This window comes from Epargyreus clarus, unplaced genomic scaffold, assembly GCF_041222505.1.
Source record: "Epargyreus clarus isolate Ecla_fem2 unplaced genomic scaffold, WU_Ecla_fem_2.2 ptg000003l, whole genome shotgun sequence".
Classification (NCBI taxonomy): domain Eukaryota; kingdom Metazoa; phylum Arthropoda; class Insecta; order Lepidoptera; family Hesperiidae; genus Epargyreus; species Epargyreus clarus.
This window is the reverse complement of record NW_027332211.1, coordinates 8,428,789-8,453,564: the sequence shown is the minus strand read 5'-3', so window position 1 is coordinate 8,453,564 and position 24,776 is coordinate 8,428,789. Positions and strand designations below refer to the sequence as shown.

Here is a 24,776-nt window from a genome sequence, read left to right as displayed (position 1 = left end):
AGTCTTAAAATGTACATAAATGGTTTAGAAGCGTAGTGTTAACGAATAATCTATTTTTTTATATAAAGGAGCTTCGCTTTTAGAAGCAGTAGACAGAAAACATACAAATCTAGATATATCTACTCTAAATTTATTGAGTACCAAACTGCTCACTTATTTCACTTCATTTACTTAAACAACAATTAATTATTCAAATAACTGTATTTGAATAATCCTTACTAATATTATAAATCCGAAAGTAACTCTGTCTGTCTGTCTGTCTGTCTGTCTCTTCTTCATGCCTAAACCACAGAACCGATTTTAATGAAATTTTGTACAAAGATAGTCTGAGACCCGAGAAAGGACATAGGATAGTTTTTATCCCGGAAATCCCACGGGAACTAAGGATGGCGATCAAAGATCGATTAATCGCAGAATCGTACTTTTGAACCAAAAAGTAGATTATTTTAATCGATATTAGTAAGGATTGAATCGTAAACTATGCATTTGATCAAGTGATGATCTTTAGCAAAGTTGTTGTCCATGAGCCCACGAAGGTTTCAGAGATGGTACGACCGATTTTCGCCAGATGGCGCCACTTTCCTTCTAATGAAGGTACGAATTTTCAGTTTTATGTATGTTAGTGTGTCATATTATTTTCTTTTAAAGGATTGTATTAAATATGTATTTGAATAATTTTAAGTGCAAAACAAATAATTTGTTTCTCAATATTGAAGGGAATATTTTTACAGTATTTTTGGTGTCGGTTTTATTAAAAAAAATCGACCCCTTTTGAACCAACCAATGGCTATGTAAAAGCTGATCCAGTCAGATAATCTTGGCTAATACCAGACCAATTCTCGGAAAAGTTTTTGGGTCGCCATAATGATTTCCAGCCAAAATTTCAAAATGTAGAGCTATATGTTTGAAACTCTCCCGTGCGGATTAACCCGCGTGGCTTATTACTTCAGTTTTTACGCAGAAATGGTTTTATTGTGAAAATAGCCAATGCTATTTCCCGTAAAGTAAAAATAGCGTTTCAATCCGCTTAGTAGTTTCAAAATAAATCCTTACTCTGTACAGATATTTGAAAAAAAAACTTTATAAACCAGATTTTATATTTTAGTATCGTAATAAAGACCTAAAATATTGTAGTTATCTTAGAATAATAGAGAAATTTAATTTCCAATTTGCTTCATTTACAGTTATCTTACTAAAAAGAGTTAAGTAGGACTTTACATTATTTTAATTTACATTTAAAACATTTCTTTCAATTTTATAGTGTAATATTTTCTATTTCCAAAAAAAGTTAGGTAGGGACACTACATTATTTTAATTTACATTATAACAATTTTTTTCCAAATTTAAAGCGTAATATTTACTATTTCCAGCTTATAAATTTGGGTTTAGTTTATAAAGTCATACAATAATATACGTAATTGTTTACCGTACGATGTACATGTTTACACATATGAACGTGCCCAATTACGCTGACATACTGGCATATTAAAGTCATATGTTTAACGTATTGTGATACAAAACAAAGGAGGACACCGCTTCTCTCTCCATGTGCCCCGTAGAAAGCGTCGACTTATTCGTGGTGCGGGCTCACCAATTGCTTACCCGCTAGGGCGACCATCATGTTATTAATGATTCAGACAGTCCTATAGTTTATTTAAATTTTTTGTTCACTGTTGTTTTCGGACAATTTGTTTGTTGCTAAAAATTAACATTTAAAATAAGTTTATTACGAATCCTATTTTATTAACTGTTTATTCGTCTCAATATCTACTCATGCTGTCAAAAAGCAAAGGGGATTGCGCTAAACATGGATGTTATTGTAGACTTTACATATTTATTTTTGAGAAATTTGTTGACTTATTTTAGCTGCAAACACGTAGGATTCCTTATGATATTTTCTATTACCTTCTGGTACCTAAACTTCTATAAATCTGTTATTAAGCAGGTATGTGATACGAATGTAAAGATCGCTATTTACAAGATTATCTTAGCTTTTAACCAATATAACGCAATAAATTTTAGAGAGATCCGCTCAAATTAATTTGACATTGAAAATATTTAAGCAATCTCAGTACTCACTCAACCATCAACCAGTAATAATAATAATAATTTATATTTGTATTGTACTTTTTATAAGGATACCTACTTGTTAAATTATTACTAAATTTATTTATTTAACAGACGCTGAACTTGCAATGATATATTGATCTTGTGTCATAAGATATTTTATTACGATCTTATGACATAAGTGAAAGCTTAATAGTTCAGGGAACTATAAATGCCTGGGGAACCTATTTCTGTGTCAACAATACGCACACACTCGCCCGCGCTCCCCCAAGCCCCATAGCCACGGCTTTTTGTAGTAACGTGCACACTCCGCTCTACAATATTTATGGTTTATCCAAACTTCATATTGATACTCACCAACTTTAATAATTCAGCGTTTAGGCAATCCGTTTAGTGTCACTAGCCATTAACTCACAGGTCATCGCATTGCTGAGATAGCAAATTTCATTGTCACCGTTTATATTATTAATAAAAAGAACACTTAATTCATAGATTCACAGTTAAACAGACCACTTAACACATTTGTATCACAAAATTTGTGCGTGTAGTAGAGATCCAAAAAGTTGCGACCGGTTTCCGAGTTGATCGTGAGTTGGTTGTTTGGTGTTTACAGTGGCGAGCTTGCAGCGCGCGAGTAAGTAGCACGGACGTACACTCGCAACGCACTCGGCAGCGGCACTGGCGCGAGCGGTGTAGCGCGGGGGGCGCTACACTCGTAGTTCAAACTTGCCTGACAGGCTTCTATCTCTTTCATGCGCGTGCGCCGATGGCGTTGCCACGTTAACCTATTCTATAGCTACAACAGCGTGGCCAGCGTTACTGTATTTTTTGTTTTGTGTTGACACTTTTAAATGAGGGACTATAAAATAGAAACGTACTTCGTCGAATGGCTTCGGGACGTAACGATGATAGAGTAAGGAAACAATCTTCAATATAGTTGCATTTGAGACAAGCTTTATGATATGAAGCTTTTAAGAAGTTAATGACTACACGATACCTTCAAGATGTAAGAAACTTTAAGTATGTAAAAAGACATAATTTAAGACATGTATGTGTTTAAAATCATTGACTGTTAAAGATACGAGTATATCATTACGCATAATGTTATGTTTCGGATATTTCATTACATACAATATTTTCATAACTTTAGTTTGACAGTGCTGTTCAAAAATTTATTCTCTCATCTCTCGTACGACGCTAGCGTGGCAAACTAAAATATCGTATCCTGGTTTGGAACTTATTAGGGACGTGTCAGGTGCTACCATATGGGCCGATTCCTGCGACCGGTATTATTATCTCTACCTTTCTCAGGATTATCAAAATGGATTCTTCATTTTGTATTGTGTTGTTAGCGGTTATTCCATAGCCGTGAATAAATTTAACTACTAAAATGAATTACTGTAACGTTTGTATGTAACTCATTGAATAATCCTATTAAAAGATTTGATTAGAACTGAATTTATTTAAATAAAAGAGGACGGTACTGACCTTCCCCAACTATCATTGAACGGTTGGGTGAACATAACACATTGAACATTACACTTTAATCAATAAAAAGATAAAATAGCGGTTCATGATTTTAATTTGTATAAATAAAATACCAAAGAAACGTTTAAACAGGTTGGACATCTGTCGGGTTATCGGATGTTAGCGCAAATAGTCTTCGTAGATTCTCCATATGGCTGAACAAAAAGTTCATTTTGGGATGCTTTTAATAAGTAGAAAACAATGAAATTTGGGCAACTGGGCAGAACATTAACTTAAGTGAACCGTACCGTGGACTCTGATTCATAACAATGTTGCCCATTTAGTACGTTCATTCGGTAATTAGATATGTTTTGACATGACAAGAGGGAACTTGTGACAGGCTAGTGGTAACGATAACCATTCTCGCTCAGCGGGAGCCCAGCACAACCACTTTGCCTAATTAAACCAACACTGCCTTCATTGTAACAATACAATGATAATGTCCATATTTTGCGAGAACATCATACTCGTACTTTGTCGCTTTTTCAATATACATTTCAAATATTTTTTGTCTCCACTGTCCATTTACTATCGTTTTTTGGAAGAGGACGTACCTATTCATCGTGGACAATGTCTCGTTCACATCATTATTTCCAGTGTCCCTAATTGTTCGTATTTTATAGTGGTTTGTTTTTGTCCAGTATTGCTGAATACCGTTTTTACTTTGACGAAAAAACCTTTTACCTACATTTTTGTAAACCGCTGGAAATTATGTTTTATATTTATTTTGTACTTAAATTCCGAGATAAATATTTTAATGATGTAGAATGTTAGATGTAAGTTTGACTGAGATTGATAATGTACCTTTGACGATGCAAAAGTTTGACTGAGATTGAAAATGTACCTTTGACGATGCAAAAAATAATTGTTGTTTTTGTTGGATTAATAAACATAAAACACCAATAAGTATGGTGAGTACATACTTAACTCTATCAGTATTACAAAGATAACTTAAAGAAATTCAGATTGATGATTTTATCGACTCAGACGGATGTTGGCAGAGTCTTTAAAATATTCAAAAGGCAGTCCCCTTTTTATGACAGAAGGAATAAAATGCAAACGTTATAGTTCTGATCTTTTGTATTATTGTGCAATAATATGTGTGGTCAAAATACGAAATTAAATGAATTACCTTTTACATTTTATAATCTTGAAAAGAGACTCTACAATGAGCCTCTAACCGTTCATCTTTGTATCGTATACAAAATCCCTTACGCAGTAAAAGTAGCCAACAAAAATGTCCTTCGCTAGCTAACCGTACCTAAACCGTTTATATAATAATTTGACCAGATAATTAGACGAAAGTTTTTATTATAAGTTTTGTATTAAATAGTTTGAAGCGGTTACCTAAGCACAGTACCTGATTATGATTCCAAAAAATGTAATTTATTCAAAATCCCTTACGCAGTAAAAGTAGCCAACAAAAATGTCCTTCGCTAGCTAACCGTACCTGAACCGTTTATAAATTAATTTGACCAGATAATTAGACGAAAGTTTTTATTATAAGTTTTGTATTAAATAGTTTGAAGCAGTTACCAAAGCACAGTACCTAACTATGATTCCAAAAATGTAATTTATTTAGAAATCCGAAAGACTCTTCAATTTTACATGTACAAGATCCTACAATTTCATATGACGCAAATATGCCTACTTTAACTAAAGCTCGACATATCAAGCGTCTTTCTTCAGAATAATATATTTCTCGAGATAAGCAAAAAGAGGTCCCAGCGACGTTAGATAGGCCGAGCAGGTAACGCCGGCGCCCGCTGCGTTACCCCGCATTTGTCTGCCACATCTGCCTATCTTACCCAATAACCGTCAGGATGCTCGCCGTAAACGCATAAAATCATTTCTTTTATGGATAACAAATACGATCGCGTTAAAGTTGAAATCTTTTCTTATATTATTTCTTGGATAAATAAGTCAGCTAATGTAATAAAGTTGGAATTTCTGAACCAAATTGTCTAGAAATCGACTCGACATCAAACAGATTGTTAATTAAACGAGCTACTTCAATCTTCCTTTTACAGAATATATTTATTCAGTGATCTTGACTCTTCAAAATCAACATTTTTCCAACTTGTTTTATTTCATTAAAGGGCAGAATAACTTTAAAAGAACGTTCATTTAGGAAGATACAACAGCGAAATTACTTCAAGTTGGTGTATTTTAGCTCCGAATTACGCTATCTGATATGAAACGGTTTACGATCTTGCCAGAGACTATTTGCATATCAGCGGGTGTGGTTCTCGAGTGCGGTACAATCCGGGGACAATATATTTCAACGAAAGACGTCGCTATCTCCTCCTTTTGTACAATACAGTACCGAGAAAGGTGCAGGCAACTGGCGCTTTGCCATCGTATAGACGCTTTAACTAGAATCGTGAGAAAAAGTCAGCAATCAGCGTTTTAGTTTTTCGATTTTAATCTTGAACTCGTTTGTGTGCTTCAACAAAATGTGACAGCAACACATGTTAGTCAACTTTGTGTATAATTGTGAGATGACATTGCATCTTATTATAGAGTTTCCTCTCACCAAAACTATTAACGCAAGCCATTTGTGAGTTTTTAGACTACGTAAATACCTACTTAGTATTTTAATAGTTAACTCTTGACAAACGGAAGATAAACTATTATTATGAAGTTTCGCTAACGTTAGCTAATTTCGATGTTACAAAATTAGAATGGCTAAAAAATAAAGAAATACAAAAATTGTTACCGCTAAAATCCGTTTACAAATCCTAAAAACTAAATTGTCGATTTCTAATAATTAATTGACCAATTTTTACATTAAAATTATTTATTAAAAAAAGTCTCTGATATTTGTGACTGGATTTTAGACAGTCATTTAAAGTAAAGTGGTAATAACAGCAGGTTGTTATCCCGTTCAGAGACTGGGGGTTTTACGAAGTGTGTTAAACTTAGTTAGGTTTTGTAGACGACGTCTTCAAACGAAGCGAATGAGAAAAAACATTCAATTGCAAGTAGACAGCAAATCAGAAACATCTTCGTTAGGAATAAAATATATCTCCGCGGGAAATTGCATATCGCAGGGAAAATAAATAAAAGTTTAATCAGACCACGCTAACGATGTCGCTCGGTAGTATCTAAATTATATTTTTACGCTTAGGAAGGAGACGATCATAAAAAATATTCAATTGCTATGGAAGATTAGAGTCAGTTACATCTTCGTAAAGGCGTAAATGGTTATCTCCGTATATAGCGAGGAAGATGTCACTTAGATGGGCTTAGCTAACGACATCGAACGACATTTCAGCTGCCAAGAAACCCGGCTGCGTATACAAAAGGGGATATAATACCGACGGAAGTTACTTTGTGATTTTCTTTATGTATAAAAGGTTCAATATACGTAATTACATTATAGATAATAAGGAGCATTAAGAATCGTATTTAATTTTAATGTTTATGTTATATTACACTAACACAACTTAAATTAATACAAGGCACTGCATATTGGTTTTCAGGAAATGGTTATTTCATCATCAGGTAACTTCATTTAATTCTTCACTTCTTTTTGGAGTTGAATACAAAGCATGCTCGCTTTATATTTCAATTTTATAAAATAAAGCTATTTTAAGTTTTTGTGCCTAAAATTTCGTTCATTTGCAACAATTTGTTAATTCTATAAACGGTTGTGTTGTGGATTTCGAACATTGAAACATTGTTCCACGACAATTGCGGGATCATTCAAAACGTGGTTTGTATCCCCTTTGCATTTGCGCAATCGAGCTACATCTCAGACCGCCCAGATAAGACGCATAGCCCCCATTTGTCATTACCAACTCGGGCTTGCGTTCGTTGTGCTTAAATTAATATCTTTTCCGGCGAACCAAATTGCACAGATAAAAAATGGATTGCCTAAGCAAAGTTTTTGCGGAATTGAGGTGGAATATCTTATCCGACGTTTGCGAAAACTTCATCTAATTGTAAGACATTATTCCTGCTACTGTGACGCGATGGGAAAGTTTGAAGATAGCATTAAGATAAGAGAAATCTTTTAAAAAGAGTCTCACGGGTTAGAATATGTTCCAGATTATAAACTTAAGAGTGAATAGTTTCAGCTTAAAATTGATGCAGGTGTTTTTTTGTTTACGGAAGTAGAATTTAAGCTACTATATTATCGCTATTGTCCTCTCAAATTGAATAGAACTCCTCCATGAGGTTGATCATATGTATGATCGTATGCATGTGTCATAATAGGCATCTTAGCCGCCACCTGTATAATCATTAGCTGATTCAACTTGCATAATAATAATGTACTTACATCTTATTGGTTGGTGAGTGGACCAGAAAACATTACTAATTTATTAGCCAACTGTGTTAATTATTAGATTTCCGTTTAGCAGTTTAGCAAGTCCGTTCGTCATCGTTATTACTAAAACGGGTTATCGGAAAGTTTTGAAAAATATGGAAAAGCGGATTGGCTTGTTAACAAGCAGTCATGTTAGTTCGTTAAAACTGCAACCAATGCAGTTAGCTACAGTATTATAGTGATACAATGTATGGTCGATCTAATCCCAAACAAATGCAAATTAAGTGTTCAGGTATGTCGTTTTGAACGTCCGGTTAATGGTTGAACATTGTGTCGGGTGTGCTAATGGCCTCATAATTGGTACGAGGTTACTGTCGGTTGTCCACCTCGCCAGGATTAAATGCCCTTGGACTATTAAAGGGCGTTTTGACTATTTTACTGCCAGAACTATTAAAGTACGTTTGTTTCATTATGTACGAAGCGTCAATGTTTTCATTATTCATTCAAATGATGTAATTGAAACTATATGTAATCTAATTGAAGGATTGAAGGATGAATTCCAGCTTAGCCCTGAAGGGCAACTTGTTTGTGATCAACCTGAGGTAACATTTTTACTTATTTGGGGGTTATTTAGTTTTTGTAATTTCTGAGTGGCAGTGATCACTTAATGTCTAGTAAAAAAAAACATCGCGGCTTGAAAATGTCTTGTACATTTAAATTTTAACGGCGGTTTTACTCAGATTAAGTGGAAGATTTTTTTAATATAAAAACAGCTAACGTCAGCAGCAAGCAATCAATTAACTTCCTAATTCTGGACCTTACGGAGAACTTCCAAATTATTTGCTTTTTATGTTCTACAGAAGCGAAAATGTTATCTTTCGCGTATCACTATCAGAGTCAGGAATTCTTATAAACGCGACATATAGAGTTAGAGGTACTTTGTGTGTAAATTTGGAGAGAACACTAGACAGTAGGTATGTGTAGGCATGTCAGCTGTGTCCTTGTCCACAGTCCGGTGCAGGAAGCTGCTCATTGTGTCTCACTGACCCGCGACCATTGCGCGGTTCACGCTACTGTGTAATGATATAGAGGTACTGGTATTTTCTAACATAGTCTGTTCAGTTCTACACAGATAGCAATACAAGATAAAATCTAACGCATATACCAATGAAAAATTAGGTCCTATCTCTATTTTAAACGTCGACAAGCTATCACCGTTTTAACATGGTTATATGATACGATAAGATCCTATTAACGTTGTCAACACATTACTGTCCACTGAAGGGGCATAGGTCTCCTTGCAATGTAAGATTTTTTTTTTATAATATAAGAGTAGCAGACGAGCATGCAGTCAACCTGATGGTAAGTGGCTACTGCCGCCCATGGAAATCTGTAATCAACCCCAGATAGGATTAGATATTCCTACCTGAGGTCGGCTACAGATGCGCCGCTACCCCTGAGGACTAAGCTGGAACGCCTCGGAAAAGTCTGTCTCCCTTACCACACCCTTCAAATCGGAACACAGCAGAGCCTAACACTGCTATTATTAGGTAGAAATAGGTGTGGCTGTGGTGCCGCCGGAGTCGAACCACAAAGGGTTCTACAACCTTCAAGATGGACAACTTTAAGCACTGTTCGTTAAATTTAATAATAATATCATTAAGTAACACAGGAAACATTTTTTATATTAATTTGTGAATAAGATAGAAATACATTTAACAAAAATATAATTCTATTAAAGTAATATTTTGAGTTCATACATAAGAGATCCAATTAAGCTTAATTTCACGGACTACATAACTCGTTTTACCTACTTTAAGCGACTGCTTAGACCATGGGAATTTTAAAAGAACTATCAGACCGAAGCTGTTTTTCGCTATTAAAGCTTTTTTGCCATCTGCATGATAAGACAGGACACAAGAATTAACCCGAGCTGAGTACGTCATTTGCATATTATTGCAGTCTGTGACGGGATGATATATTATGGGAATAAAAATTACTTAAGGGGTGTGTTGTCCGGATGCTCTCAAGACGTGGTAATTATTGTTGTGTGACGTCACGCTAGCTTACTTCCCACGCGTATGCGGTCTTCTTATCGTCACAATTAAATCGCACTGGCCTGCGTTGACCGGACCTCTGTCACCTCCCCACTTGACTGAAGACGCTTAATTATCTGTTTATACTCATGAACACAGCGATCGACCCCCCTGTATCGATCTAATATGGAAAAAGCAGAAGTCTCGATCCTTCGATTGATCTCTTCCTTGTTCATATGTGTTTAAATATATTTTCTGGGCTCGTGTCATTGTAAATTTGTCACAAATATTTGCACATGCGATAATGGGCCTCCCACATTGAGCTAAAAATAAAATAGTCTTAAAAGCGCCAATTTACCGTTAACTAAAAACATCTGCAGCAGATAAATTATAGCGTCTTTAGAAGGCATAAAATTATATCTATGAATGCAAATATTATCTTGAATATCTCTCTTATAACATGTGTACAAAATTTTATATTGTTTTTTACAATTGTGAGAAAAAAGATAAAGCATAATTAGCAAAGTAATTTTATCTAATAATATTTTGTGGTAAGTTCAAACAGCTATTACGAATTACAATGAACTCAGTGCCGCAATTTCAGACTAAAAAACAGCGTATCAGTTAGCTAAGCCCGGTGAGAATGGTTGTATATACTTCCGCATTAATCAATCTATTATGTTGCTTACTCGGCTTCTCAAGTAGGAAGGAACTAAGTACATGATTAATCTTGAGCGCCGAGTGTGAGAAAATAAGTACATAAATGAATCGGCGGCCGTGAGATTCAACAACAAAACTGCAACGCTAAATGCAATTTCCCATCAGACATATAAATAAATTTGTTGGGAACCGCTTTGTGTCACATAAAAACACAGTGTTAGTTACTAATCAGCTAGGATAAGAGATAAGGACAATGGACGATGGCGTTCTCACGTGGTACAATGGTCTGACTGAGTGTACCTACCTCATTCGCAAGTTTCGCACGAATGCTTGTATGCCAAAGTTGTTTATGTTAGGGATTAAAGGGATGCTCAACATTTAACAGTCATTTGCCACCACGTTCAGTGCAATAGTTCTATAACTTACATATTGGTTATGCTGCCTGAATGCATCAATAAACATGTATTGCGTTGTAAGTCGGACAGTGGTATGGCCATATTGGCCATATTAACTCTATATGTACAACATCATGTAGCTTCGACTAAAATTTGGGATATTTCATACACTGTTTTATTTTCAAATTGGTTGTCAGAAAATTGGACGAGAATTTATTTGATAACAAGGCAAGTCATAAAATGCATTTTTCGAATTTTACACCTAATTATAGTTACGTCAAATTCATTACGTTGAGAAATAAAACCAGAGGTTTGGCTGTATTTTCTAAATTAAAAGAGTATTATGACGCAATAAGAACAATCAATTTATTATATACTTAGTCAGTTCAATAATGTTTAAGATTTTATTTTACTCTCAGAATGATAATATTAAGATCATAGTTAACCTAATCTTACCTACTTGTAATCTTCACAGGTAACTTTGACGATACCTTGGAAACCTTCTCTGATGTGTCGAATATGAACGAAGAATCAAAGGCGCGTAATATGAAGTCATGAACCTTTGAAGGTTTTCAGCATGACAGTTAAAGTTATCCTACTCTTTTTCAATATTTTCCTGAAAATGTACTTGAATGAAATATAAAGTTAAAATCATCGTGTGTTACATCAAAGGAACAATAAATTTTGTCACGTGGAGTGATATAGGTATTTTGAAGCGATATTTTTTCCCGTGGACAGTAACTTTATTACTTTTGATCGATGCCTCTTTGTATCGACTTCAGCAGATTCAATACAAGCTTCATGGTTGGTTTTCTCTAAATAGTTTTATTTATTACATTCACAAATATATTGAATTACGTTGCTTTATATGATAACTTGGTAATATAGGAATATTTTTTATATGAAATTGAATTTGCAAACGAGCGTCTAGCTTATGGTAAGTTGTTACTGCTTCTCATAGACAAACATCAACATCAAGTCTTAACTATAGTTCTAACTAAGATAAGTTATATTTATTGAAGTTGGTAGAATCCACTTAAGTGCTGTGATCTGGTTTGAAGGGTGTGAAGACATACTTTTCCGAGACGTTCCCGCTTCCTCAGGGGTCAGCGCATCTGTGGACAACCTCGGGTAGGAATATCTTATCCCATCTGGAGTTGATTACAGATGCCAATGGGCGGCAGTAGCCACTTACCATCAGCATGATCGTCTGCTACTCCTATGCAAAAAAATGCAACGTTATGCTTGCAGACTAAGCTGGAATGCCTCGTATAAGTTTCTCCCGTAGGTACACTCTTCAAACACGAACGGTTCTACCACCTCTGATAATAATGAATAATAATATCTTTATACTACTAATCTATGCTTTATACATATACAAAGCAATAAGAATGTAGCTAGCTAGTGCTACTCAAGTAATAAGTACATTAGTAGACTTGTAATTAAAATAGCTAATGTGTATGCAATACTGTTTTATGCGTAACACAAAGGTATTGGGTTGCGTGTAGGTATGTAAGCCACTTTCATAACCGACCACAATACTCATATTGCACATCTATCTGATTACTAACATGAAAGTTGATATACGGATGTCCTGTCTGCCTATTATTCGTTATATAGAATAGATATAAATAAAATTTAGGTGTGTTTATAGATTGAAAAACCTTGTCTAATTTAAAAAACTGTTTATTTTTATCCATTTCTTTATACAGGCAAATCAAATTTAAATTTAAGATTGAATCAAATTGATTGAAAATCAATTGAATCAAATTTAAGTTTAAATTATTTTTTTATTTCTTTTTTAAATGAAAGCGTAATTTGATTTGCCTTTATAAAGAAAAACTTAAAACAAAACCTTTTTACCCGACTGCCAAGGAAGGGTTATGTTTTTCGCGCGTATCTTGTATGTTTGTCTTTCTTTATTTGATCCGATCTAACAAACGGCTGGATGAATTTCAACAGTTAAAGTGTCATTATAATTGTCTCAATGACCCGAGTGTCCTTAGATAGGTGTTAGTAAAAAAAAAACAAAATGGCGGATTTTTGGCGCGAAATAATAACACATTTAAAAAAAAAAGTTAACCGAACCTATCGAGTAGGGTATCAAATGAAAGGAAATTAAACGGAGATTATAAAAACATATTTGTATATATATAAAACAGTAAGGTGACTGACTGACTGACAAACTAAATGACTTTTTCATTTTTCAGAAATCAACGTACAGCCTAAACCAAGGACTTTACAGTTCTGAAATTTTGCACACAGGTTCTCTATATAGCTTGAATAAGTACTAAGAAAGGCCTTTTGGAAAGTCTACCCTTAAGAGGGTAAAAAAGGGGAAAACAGTTTTTTTGAAATCCTTTAATTTTGAAGCAACTACTATAAAAATTTTTATTTGGCTTTCTGGATAGGAACAAAGACGCACTTATTTATCCCCCTCCGAAAAATCAACCCCGTAGAGGGTAAAATAAGGGTTAAAAGTTCATTTGAACTGTCGTCAATTTTGAAGCAAACACTATGACATTTTGTATCAGGCTTGTTGGATAAAAATAATGAAATGCTACCTCTAACGAGGTAAAATAATGACCGAAACTTTGATTTACTGAAGTTATATATTTTATAGACCGTAAATGGTGAATTTTTTCGCGAAATAGTAACACGTTTTAAAAAAGTTAACCAAACCTATCGAGTAGGGTGCCAAAATAAAGGAAATTAAGAGGAGATTACACATACATTATATAATATATCTTATATATAAAATTCTCGTGTTAGTTACCGTACTCCTCCGAAACGGCTTCACCGATTTTCACCAAATTTTATATACATATTCAGTAGGTCTGAGAATCGGCCACTATCTATTTTTTTTACACCTAAGTGATAAGGGTTGTTCATCCTTAACATATTTTTATTTATATGGCAACACAACGTTTGCCGGGTCAGCTAGTACATAAATACTCGTATATACAAATCGAGATGACTGTCTGACTAAATGAGAGAGTTGATGTGCCAGAGATCAACGCAAAGGGAAACCGCTGAACTTAAGCGTGCTGGAATTTTACACATAGGTTCTTTATATAGCGTAAATGAACACTACAAGGATAAAATAAAATAGGACAATATTGTTTGAACATTTTTTGTTTTTGAAGCAGACACCTACTATGAAACTTTGTATTTGGCTTTCTGGATAAAAATAATGAAATGCCTATTTCACTGCTTTTGGAAATTCTACTTCAGCCTTTTTGGTGCAGTCGGGTTTTTGATTTTTTAAATTAATTACTTGTTTATGTATTCAGTTGGTATGATGGTACTCGTAAATATTTTTTCAGGGTGTCACACACTTGGGTATTTTTACGAAGAAATTATTTTGGATTCCTGGGTCAAAGTTCCAAGCTTGTGAGGTGACACGGGCGGACACACGCGATAATGCCTGTTGTAATATTTCGCAACGTTTTGTGTCGGCGGACACCGGATGTCCGTAATTAGACGCGACACTATTAACTCTACAGACACCAGCGTGCTAAATTGATACCAGCTTGAAACATTTTGCTCGTGGGTTTTAGATGTAACTATATTTGTGTACAAAAGATCCCTTATTTTTATCTGTAATATGATATTTACATAGTAATTAGTTAAATGTATAGACATAAATGCTGCAGAATAAAAAACGTTTTTAAATGCATCTATATCCAAGGATTCCCCGTATTGTGTCCCTGATAATATTGATAGCGCAATCTCGTATATAAATACACATGTAGGTACCTAGTGGACATGACATACCTATCTAGAACAGAATTATTCGTTATTAGCATACATTCATGCCTGATCATACATTGAATTTGGAAACCGATATTATAACATTGTTTCCAATATATGTGGATGCATGTAATTCATTACATTCGTTACGTCATGCGTAAATAACAGTTAACGAGTTTCATGCAAATGTTAGAGGATTTGATCAATTCTATTGCAAATAAGCGTTTCTTTGACGTCTTTAGGAGTTCTTTTTTGACGCTTTACATGTTCCCTTTGATTTGAAATCCGATTCGAATGCTGGTAGCATATTCGATAAAACCAGCTTATTAAAGTGGTGAAACACGTGGATGAGCAACGAGGTTAGTGGGAAACGTAACATAATATTGTGTTAAGCTTCTGTCGGAATAGAAACCATTTATCGTTCAATACGGTATATTATTCGTGAGCTTCTTCTGTCTACAAACAGTCCCGTTATATTAGAGAGGCAAAAATCATTGGTTGCGAACAGCGCGATAAATTGATATTTACAGATGTGATTCAATTGGTTTTACACACTGAAACGGCCTGACTAAATGACACATGATTAAATGAGCGACTTCACACACTCGTAAAATGTATATATATTTCATGAACAATACAGTTAATTTATGCACTGATTCCGAAATGTTACAAGCGGTAATAAAGACCAAAAGAACAATAATATAACGTCTTAATTAAAAGTAGTGAAACTATAAATATAAGAGTTTTAAACGGAATAGCCTGGTGAAATTAATTACATTAATGACGTAATAAATAAATGTTTCACGTTTAGGAAATAGTAGGTTTTGGCCAACAGTTTTAGCAATTTCCTTTATAACAATTATTTAGTTGACTTAGTTTTATGATCGAAATTAAAATCATTTTTTTACATTTCTGGATCGTAAAACTTGGTAACATTTTATCGAAATGGCACTAGAAATTAATTACACAAATGAATGAATAAACGTTTCGCATTTAGGAAATATACAACGCAATAGTTTGAGCAATTTTCTCCGTTACAATTCGGTTAACTTGTTTTAATGGTCGAATACAAATCATTTTTCTACATTTCTAGATAGCTAGTTAAGATAGCCGTAACGTGCCGCATGCGAGCTAGACCAAGAAATCTCTTAGCACGTAATTGAAAGCGTAGCGGGAGTGGCGTTTAACCTAAATTATTTGATTGCCTATCACGTCCTTCCTGCGAGCCCTATCGAGACATCAGAGATCTCCACGCCTTAGACGGTATGTCACCAAGTGAAACTATTGTAGGAATAACGGTTTGAATATTTATTTTTAGTTACCTGCTTCAAAATACGAAATTTGTATTTGACATGTTTTTGGCGTAAGAAATGTGTTGACGTGAACGATGATAACTGAAATCTATACTTAAATAATTAGTTTATAAGAGACAAAATAAGCAAATGTTAATAATTAGGAAGTTGTAGTATAAAGATAGGTATGCGCACGACATAAAATACAATACATACAAAGTACTTTTTAAATGTAGGTACATTCATTTGTTTAATGAAAATTCGGTTACCTATCGTGTGAAATTAGATAGGTATTATATGTACGTTAGGGTGTCCCAAAAAAATCAAAGTTGTTATTTTTTAACGCATACCCTCTTATTTTTTTCCTTTTGTGTCAAAACACTTGTAAATAAAATATTTTGCAATTTAAGCCATGGGAACCCGTGCCGACTTGCATCTGAACATTTCAGTATTGGCTCCAGTAGAGTCACCGCATGCCTAAAATTTTAGTGAACTCAAAACTTCTGATTATTATGTTAATTAAAAGTAATTGCATTAATTAGTAAATAAAAGTATATATACAAGTAGATTTAATGGTTACATAACTATATATATATACTATAGAAGAGCCGAAAAATAACCCCAATGCAGGCGATCCACTGCGCTCTGTTTGCCATTCGTTACCCTATAGAAAATACGTTATAATTGGGACCTGTTCCTTTATGCCAATGACATTTTGTTATTTAACGGATAATTACTTTAAATAAGTAAAGATTTTTCTTTGTTGTAATATTGGTTAATAATTTAAATATATTTAAAAACACTTTGTTCTCGTATTGTGGCAGTCAGAAAAACATCAAATAACTAATTCAGAACATACCTCAATGGTCAAGTTCTTACAATATTATTTTATAAACATAATGATAAACATAAAGATAACAATTCTCATCATATAAATACTTTTAAATATGCTTATATCGAATACTCACCTGATTTGTCGTAGGTTTGGCATACTTTTGCGACAAAAGCGACATACCTTTGAAATTATTGGCATTTGAAATAATTGTAACCTTACGACATAAAGAGCACTAAACTAAAGAAAGGAAATTTAAAAATAATGGACAAAATAGTTAAAAAAATGAAAATGGGACATTCCATCTAAAGAAGAACTATTTTATCTTAATATATCCTGTAATATCTTTATATATCCTATCACTTAAATTGAGTTTACTTATTTGAAACAACCTAACTATGTAGTTTAGTCCAAATTTATGAGAACACTAATGGACTGGCGGTAAAAGAAGAAAGTCCTGGGATAGATTCAAACCTATCCTAGAGAACTTCCTGAATAGAAAATGTTCTGTATTATACAGTTAATTAGACGTTTATTTTATATCTTATTGTTTAGAGTTTTCATTGCTGAGGAAGGTTTGATAATAACTATTAAACACAAGCAAGTATTATTATTCACTTCCTTGAAAATTGATCGTCACTATTCAGTTTTTAAAGAGAGATGCTCCATCTTATGATCTAATATTTTATTTCTAAATGCTATAATACGGTTAAAAACTTGAAATAGTTAAAAGTTTCCTCTATTTATGCTGAAAGAGTGATTAAATTAATGAATAATTTTCATGGTGTAAATAAAACCAATTTTTATAACTTGGGGATATAGCTATAAGAATGGAGCGATTTTCTGACTTTAATAGGAACTCTTGAACAACATATAAATATATTATATGTGTCGGATATGTTATTGTTATGTACATTAATGATATATAATACATATTTTAAACGTTTGGATGTTATTTGGGTAAAAAAACATACATTTGAAAATCTGTTCATAGCAACCCCAGTACAAATTCTCAAGTTCAACTTTGACCTCAAGTCGGCACGGGTTACCTAACGGTAGGATAACTCCTATCGCGATAATATTTCATATTTAAATGTTTAAGGTCCAAAGGAAAGAATGTAGAGGGTATGCGTGTCAAAATTTGCAAAAAAAAAATTCTCCATACTAGCTTGGGACACCCTAATGTACGTACATCCACAGAATTAATTTGCGATTATTCGATCCATCGAATAGTATCAGAATCAGTATAATTAAGCTCACGTAGGCACATGGTTACGAGTAACATGACAAGTTTCAATTAGATTGCGGTATTTTGTTCGCTAACCAACACATGATATTGATGAATACAGCACACAAAAACGTTACATGTGTGCATTATGAAGCAAATCATTAATCAGCGTGTATTTATAGTGGAGTACTTCCGTGGATAAATAGGTTTTATAAGTGGTTGTTACGAACATGCACGGGTTTTCAATTTTCTACAGGAACTTTGTAATATTTTCTAAATAAAAAATACATAATCATATCGCAATATAATAAAACGATTTTTCATAAAGGTCTAATCAAAATAGGTGCAACTATTTCCAAAAAATAGACTGTAGATAAAGGCAGATAAAAATATAAAAATCGGACAAGTATTCATCAGTGTCATGTATAACTATGCAATATTTAAGCAACTCAAAAACATAGTTCCGAGTACGGCAGTAATTTTGAAATTAGAGAAAGACACTTCAGTTTTATTTGTGTATACAGTTATATACAGGAAACTGTTTGCAGTTTGAAACATACGTACTAATGTTGAAACATGACCTCTCCTATATTTTACCGTGTTGGTACATTGTTCAAAGAGATACTCTTTATGAATAGTATATTCCGTATACGAAGCGATGGTACTCGTAGTTATATCATCAATCAATAAACGTAGTTCAATAAACGCAATATATATTTTTAATCAATATTTATTATACCGACAAGGTCTTATATATAAATGTTGTAATAATTACAATATAATTAACATAATTGGGTAATAATTATTGTATTTGATTAAATTTTCTTTCACTTCATATGAATTTAAATGAGTGTCTCTTTCAAATACGAAGATTATTCTCACCATCTCTCACCATACCAATGCTACAATCATATGATTTCAATTTCAGGTTTCAGGATTCTTCTGTATAGCGTTGGTACACGACGTAAATGAGCTGCAACGATCATTTCCTTTTACCATAGCAAACTTGTTCCTACTTTCATAGTTTTTAGAATAACATCTACGTAAATAAAACATACTTTTTACTTCGCAAACACCGTTTCGAATGTGATTTCTTAGAAGATAGCGTGGTAAATTTTGCTACTGAACTATTACACAGTGAGATAAAGTATTCAGCGTTCTAGTGTTCGTGGAACGTCTAAAATAAGCCGAATGCAGCCGATCTACGTTTCCTTATGAGAGTAGGCTTTTTGCACTAGTGGCGTGGAGATACTGGCGAAGTGATATTGTTGCACGATAAAGTTAATGTGGTTCTTAATGTCGATTAAATAGTACTAGTACGTAAAATTAAATTAGCAGGTTACACTTCGCTACGAACACTTTCGCTAAGCAATGTAACAAATATGCAACTATACGTTTTAACAAAACATACGTAATACTTTTAACTTATCTCTACACATATACCCTTCATGCAAACAGGGATTCAGCGCGGAGGTCAGGGTTATCTGTCACTTGTTTCGGGCAAGGGCGCCACATGACGTATGAGCAGCTGATTGCAGCTCATTGCCATGATAAATAACTCTTTCTATACCAATCACAACAAGATATCGATAAAAGCATTGCTTTAAATCAGAGATAGCGCAGCTGCTCCCACAGTAGATCTGTATAAAAATTCTACAGCTTTGAATCTATATCGTACTGCGAAGCCGTCATGTGCACAGACCCTTAGCGGCGGGCTGTGCTATGTTATTGCACATTCGCCGGTTTATACTTCCCGGACCAAAATAATCCACAATCGACGGCATCCGTTATTGAACGGCGAGTGCTTGCCGACCGTATGTTTTAAAATGAAGGAACAAGCCTTGTTTTAAAAATAACCAGACGCGGCGGGTTCTTGCTACTCTCCTATATGAAAGTGTATTAAATATTGATACCGGACGCAATGTTTAAATAAATTATCGTGCGTGTCATTCATTTGTGTAGTGAGTCTCAAAGCGGAGTTCCATGTAGTGTCGCCAGGGATATTTATATAACAGGACATAAAATAATAACAAATAATGTTAAATAATAACAATTTGTATTATAATATGGGCCTGTAAAATATTGTGTATTATTATGAGCTACAGAATAAATTGTATCATACGTAAATTAATTCGAACAATGATGATATTATAGTCTGGATTTACTGTGAAAATGTTTGTATTTTTTGTATAAAACTTAATTGTGTTTTTCATTCATAATATAAATATGAACGTTACATTGCACATGCCGTAAATATCGGCAAATTTAATATGTTATTTCGTTGTTTTCCGCTTTATGGTGTGAACATTTTGTAAAATCCTACCAGATACTTCTAAGAATATGGCAACACTATAGAAATCCCATGACGCTGCCTCATGCACCGTCGGAAGTGGCGACCGGTTCTCGCCATTCCTATAAATCCTCCAACGCACCACTCTAGTGAGTTCACTGACTCTATCTCAAGGAAATTATAAGACACGCCAATTTATGATTGTTTCGTTATAAAAACGTATTTTTTGTAAAGTTTATGTAAATTATTTCGAGTGTCTAGATTACAAATGAGGTATTGAAAACTGATTGACAGCCGATCTCCATAAGTATTGGAGACGGTTTATAATAAAAGCGAAATATTAATAAATTTATTTATTATCTCCCAAGTAATATAATGGTTTGTTATATTCGCCATATATTACTCTTATATAAAGTGATGACGTTTTAAACACGACAGAAATAGGAAATGGGTAGAGTGGAGTCATCAATATATAGTTTATGGAATGCTAAATAATAAACAGAAGAAGACTGCAAAAATAACACAAACAATAACAACATGAACAGTTACAAAAAACAACTATAAAGCACAACATGGTAATGTGCCGTAATAACATTATGTTCATATTATTTCAAATATATAAATATATAAGGAAATTTAAAGTATTCGAACGTAGTTAGGAACGTAAAAAAGTTAAGATAAAACAGTTCGATAACTAAAAAATGTTCTAAAATACTAATATGTTTACGTTAATAATAATCTTTTCCACGTCCGTGTTTACGTTCAAAGTTCATAGACACGTGATGCGTGATCAATGTTTATGTTTCGGTCCTGCGTGACCTATCAGCCTTATTCTGAGTAACCATGACCCATACTGTACAATTGATGAGACTTACCTTGCCTTGCGAATTCTAATAAAATATTATATGTCGTGTACACGTGCATAATAAAGTTTGAAGAGGATACGACGTACATAGAGCGTGCATAAAGGCAAGAGTTATTGTTTATTTCGTTACCATGATATACCTTGAAAGCTTAAACATAAGCTGTGTAAGCTTTTAAGTTATTTCATGGTTTTGTCATCGACATATTCGTATGTATTTTTGTACTTAAAACCCTATTGAGATTATTTGTTTCCGACATACACATATATTTTTGTAGGTTATTAGTAAAACCTATTGAGATTTTTGTCTGGTAAATTATATTGAAGCAATTTAGATTTTGAGGCTAAGTATTTGTAAACAATTTCAACAATTCATTTTTTATTTACAGTAAAGTATAGCTACTTGACAAAAGGAAGTTTGCTTTGTTTGCTAATCACAAAATATTTTAAAACGTAATTTTCGCCAACTTACGATCTGGATGTGTCGTAAGCAACATATGAGATTAAGCAATGGAGAGCGGGATAACCATTTACTACTACCTTTATCTATGATCTCAAGTGAAAACTAATTCTTATTCTAAATCGTAGCATAGCCTGACACACGAAGCCCATATTTCAATCACTTAACAAGCCGTGCTTTGTAAACTGCTAAATAGAATTTAATGCAGTTTTAATGTTAGTAGAAGTGAACCTATTAACCGTGCAATCGTCCGTGCTACACGTTTTCCTAGATTAGGCCTTAAACAAACTCGCTACTATCTTTATGTCCCTATCCCCATAACAGTTATAAGTGATTACAAATATCTTGTAGGTAATTATTTTAATCTTATGATTATGCGTCCTATTTGATTATTAGATTTGTTAGATCTACTATAATAATGTTTTGAAATAGATCAAAGTCCGCCACCTTCTCACTCCTTTAGTTATTAAAATCAAGCCTTCTACAATAATAATATGAAATCAAAATTGAATTCCGTTGTCGCATATTCGCAATTTATACATTTTAGTAATGTGTTAAGGAGCGATCCCTATTTGTTATCCTAGTCGCATTAAAAAGTTCCTTTGCTCGGGTCCTTATTTAAATTTATGCAAAAACAATACAAGGTCTGCTATTAGATAAACAAATAAAAGATATTTAATACTTAATTTTATTTAACCTTCAGCCTCACACTAATTGCCAACGTCTGTAATCATCAGACAGTTATTATTTGAAATAGAATGATGGATATTTAAAATAACGTTGACCTTAAGTATAAAGTTCATTTTTGTAATATTTCATAACGCTTATAGCTATTTAGTTTTCCCAACACATACCAGTATAATTTATTAAAAATGCAAATGCTGGTACAAATATAATATTCAATAGATAGATTAATTAAAAAGAACCCTGAAGTGCTCAAAAATTCTCAGGAACCTTAAAAATAATCGTAAGTAGTAACGCATAGGTTCTAAATAGTTCCATAGGTGTGACAGTAGAGGTTGTGTACCTACAACAAAAAAATATTATGCTTTATTTTAGCAACAGTAATAATGCAGATAAAATTACATGATTCAGATTCTTGTTGGATGGATATACGCGTATAATAATATACTGATATTTACAAGAGGCGCTCTAAAGTAGTTATCAGGGGTAGAGACACACCTATGTTTAACTTCAAGTAAGATTCCTTTTCTCTCTGGACTCTGTAACGGCCAGTTCGTTCAGTGCATGATTATTACTGAATAAAATCCGGACGCGAACAATTTTAGTTTTCAATAGAAACCAACTTGAATACATGGTTGATTTCCTCTCCACGACTAGACAAGCCGCTCTTCTAAGGTATAATTTCCTAATCATATCAAGAGCACTAAAATAGCCTGAAATCCGATCTAGTTATTGCTGAATGAATGACGGAAGCTTTTCTTCGAGTGGCGGCACAAATTGTTGATTACAAAAGAGCAATTGAGCCGTCAGAGGCGCAGGAAACGCTCAGATTGAAACTTATGTCTGCAGAAACAGAACCGAAACGCAATCGTGTCTTGACGTAACCATACTCTAGTTATAAACAGACGTAATCAGTGCAATCAATCTATAACTTTCGTTGTAAGCTACGAATAAAAATGTAGTTCAAAAAATTTGGCTCATAATCCCCTTCCGATTTGATTAAACATCTACGTTTTTTATAATACTGAAGTAGCAAATGCGCATGCAGTCCACCAGGTAGTAAATGGATAATGCTTCATATGGACATCTGTAATCAACCCAGATAAGAATAAAGGTTCTACCTGACATCGGCACATACCGCTACCGCTAAGGACTAAGTCGGAACGCCTCGTATAAGTATGTTCGTTCCCCTTACCACACCTTTTGAACCGAAACACAGCAAGGCTGATCACTATTGTTATTATGTAGATAAACGTCACGCCGAGGCGGTGGTTCCTCCGGAGTCAATTCACAAAGGGTTGTAAGTAGGTATAGTCCACGCCAAACTGCTAGTTCGCTCTGAAGTTGTTGCGCGCAGGTGTAGTCATACAATTTACTATGGCGACGCGCTTCATTTCTATATTCAGAGCGGACTAGCAGTTTTACGCGGACTATAAGTATTTGTAGAGTAGCCGATATCACACATTTTATTGACGCACTATCTATTCGCATATTAGTATTACGTACTATCTATTCGCACGTTAGCGTTCCGAATACGTTTATGTAAAAGCACGCGCGTCATACGCTAACAATCACTCTTTGATTAATTACCACGAGCGCTTATTTTGCGTAAATGATTTTCAGTCGATGTGTTAACGAGAAATCACAACTTGTCCGAATAACTCACTAATCAATAAACCCCAGATAGGATTAGATATTCCTACCTGAGGTCGGCCACAGATGCGCCGCTACCCCTGAGGACTAAGCTGGAATGCCTCGGAAAAGTCTTCCTCCCTTACCACACCCTTCAAACCGGAACACAGCAGCACCTAACACTGCAGTTATTAGGTAAAAATAGGTGTGGCGGTGGTGCCGCCGGGGTCGAACCACAAAGGGTTCTACCACCTGAAGTAATTACAAGTATCACATTTACAGCTACGCATATTGACAAATTTAAAAAATGGTGTTTGTTTATCAAACACGTAATCTAAAAAAAGCGAATTAATTATTTTTAGATGCAGTCGACAAAGTGACAATAGAGAGTATAATAAATGTTAATAACAAAAGCATTTATTGTTGAAACTGCAACTAATGGTGAAAGTTACAGAACACGATTTGAAATAACAAGAGTTGTTTCCGCCGCAGCCATTGTGTGCAAATAGCTCATTGCTCATCATTCTAATTCCCTGGTACGACACGTAGTAAAACTAAATGAATAGAATTTAAAATGTGTTGCTACATGTAAATAAATACTTGTTATTATATAATAAGCGGGCCAGCTAGTATACATATGTATACTAGCTGGCCCGGCAAACGTTGTGTTGCCATATAAATAAAAAAAATGTTAAGGGTCAAAATCCCTTGTCACTTATCACTAACAGGGTATGAAAAGTAGATATTAGCCGATTCTCACTGAATATGCATATAAAATTTGGTGA

The 24,776-nt window shown here is 34.0% G+C and overlaps 1 protein-coding gene across 2 annotated transcripts in view; it reads right to left on the bottom strand.

Annotated features, from left to right (window-relative positions):
- The window catches only part of LOC140752478 (semaphorin-1A), a 180,629-nt gene that overhangs the window by 24,814 nt on the left and 131,039 nt on the right, over window positions 1–24,776 (bottom strand). Inside the window, exon 1 of one of the 2 annotated variants that reach the window (XM_073086806.1) lies at window positions 2,425–2,760. The exons of the other annotated variant lie outside the window; for it this stretch is intronic. The gene's annotated coding sequence lies outside the window, so the exon portion shown is untranslated. Of the gene's footprint in view, window positions 1–2,424; window positions 2,761–24,776 lie in introns of those variants that run through there. 2 annotated transcript variants of the gene reach the window in all.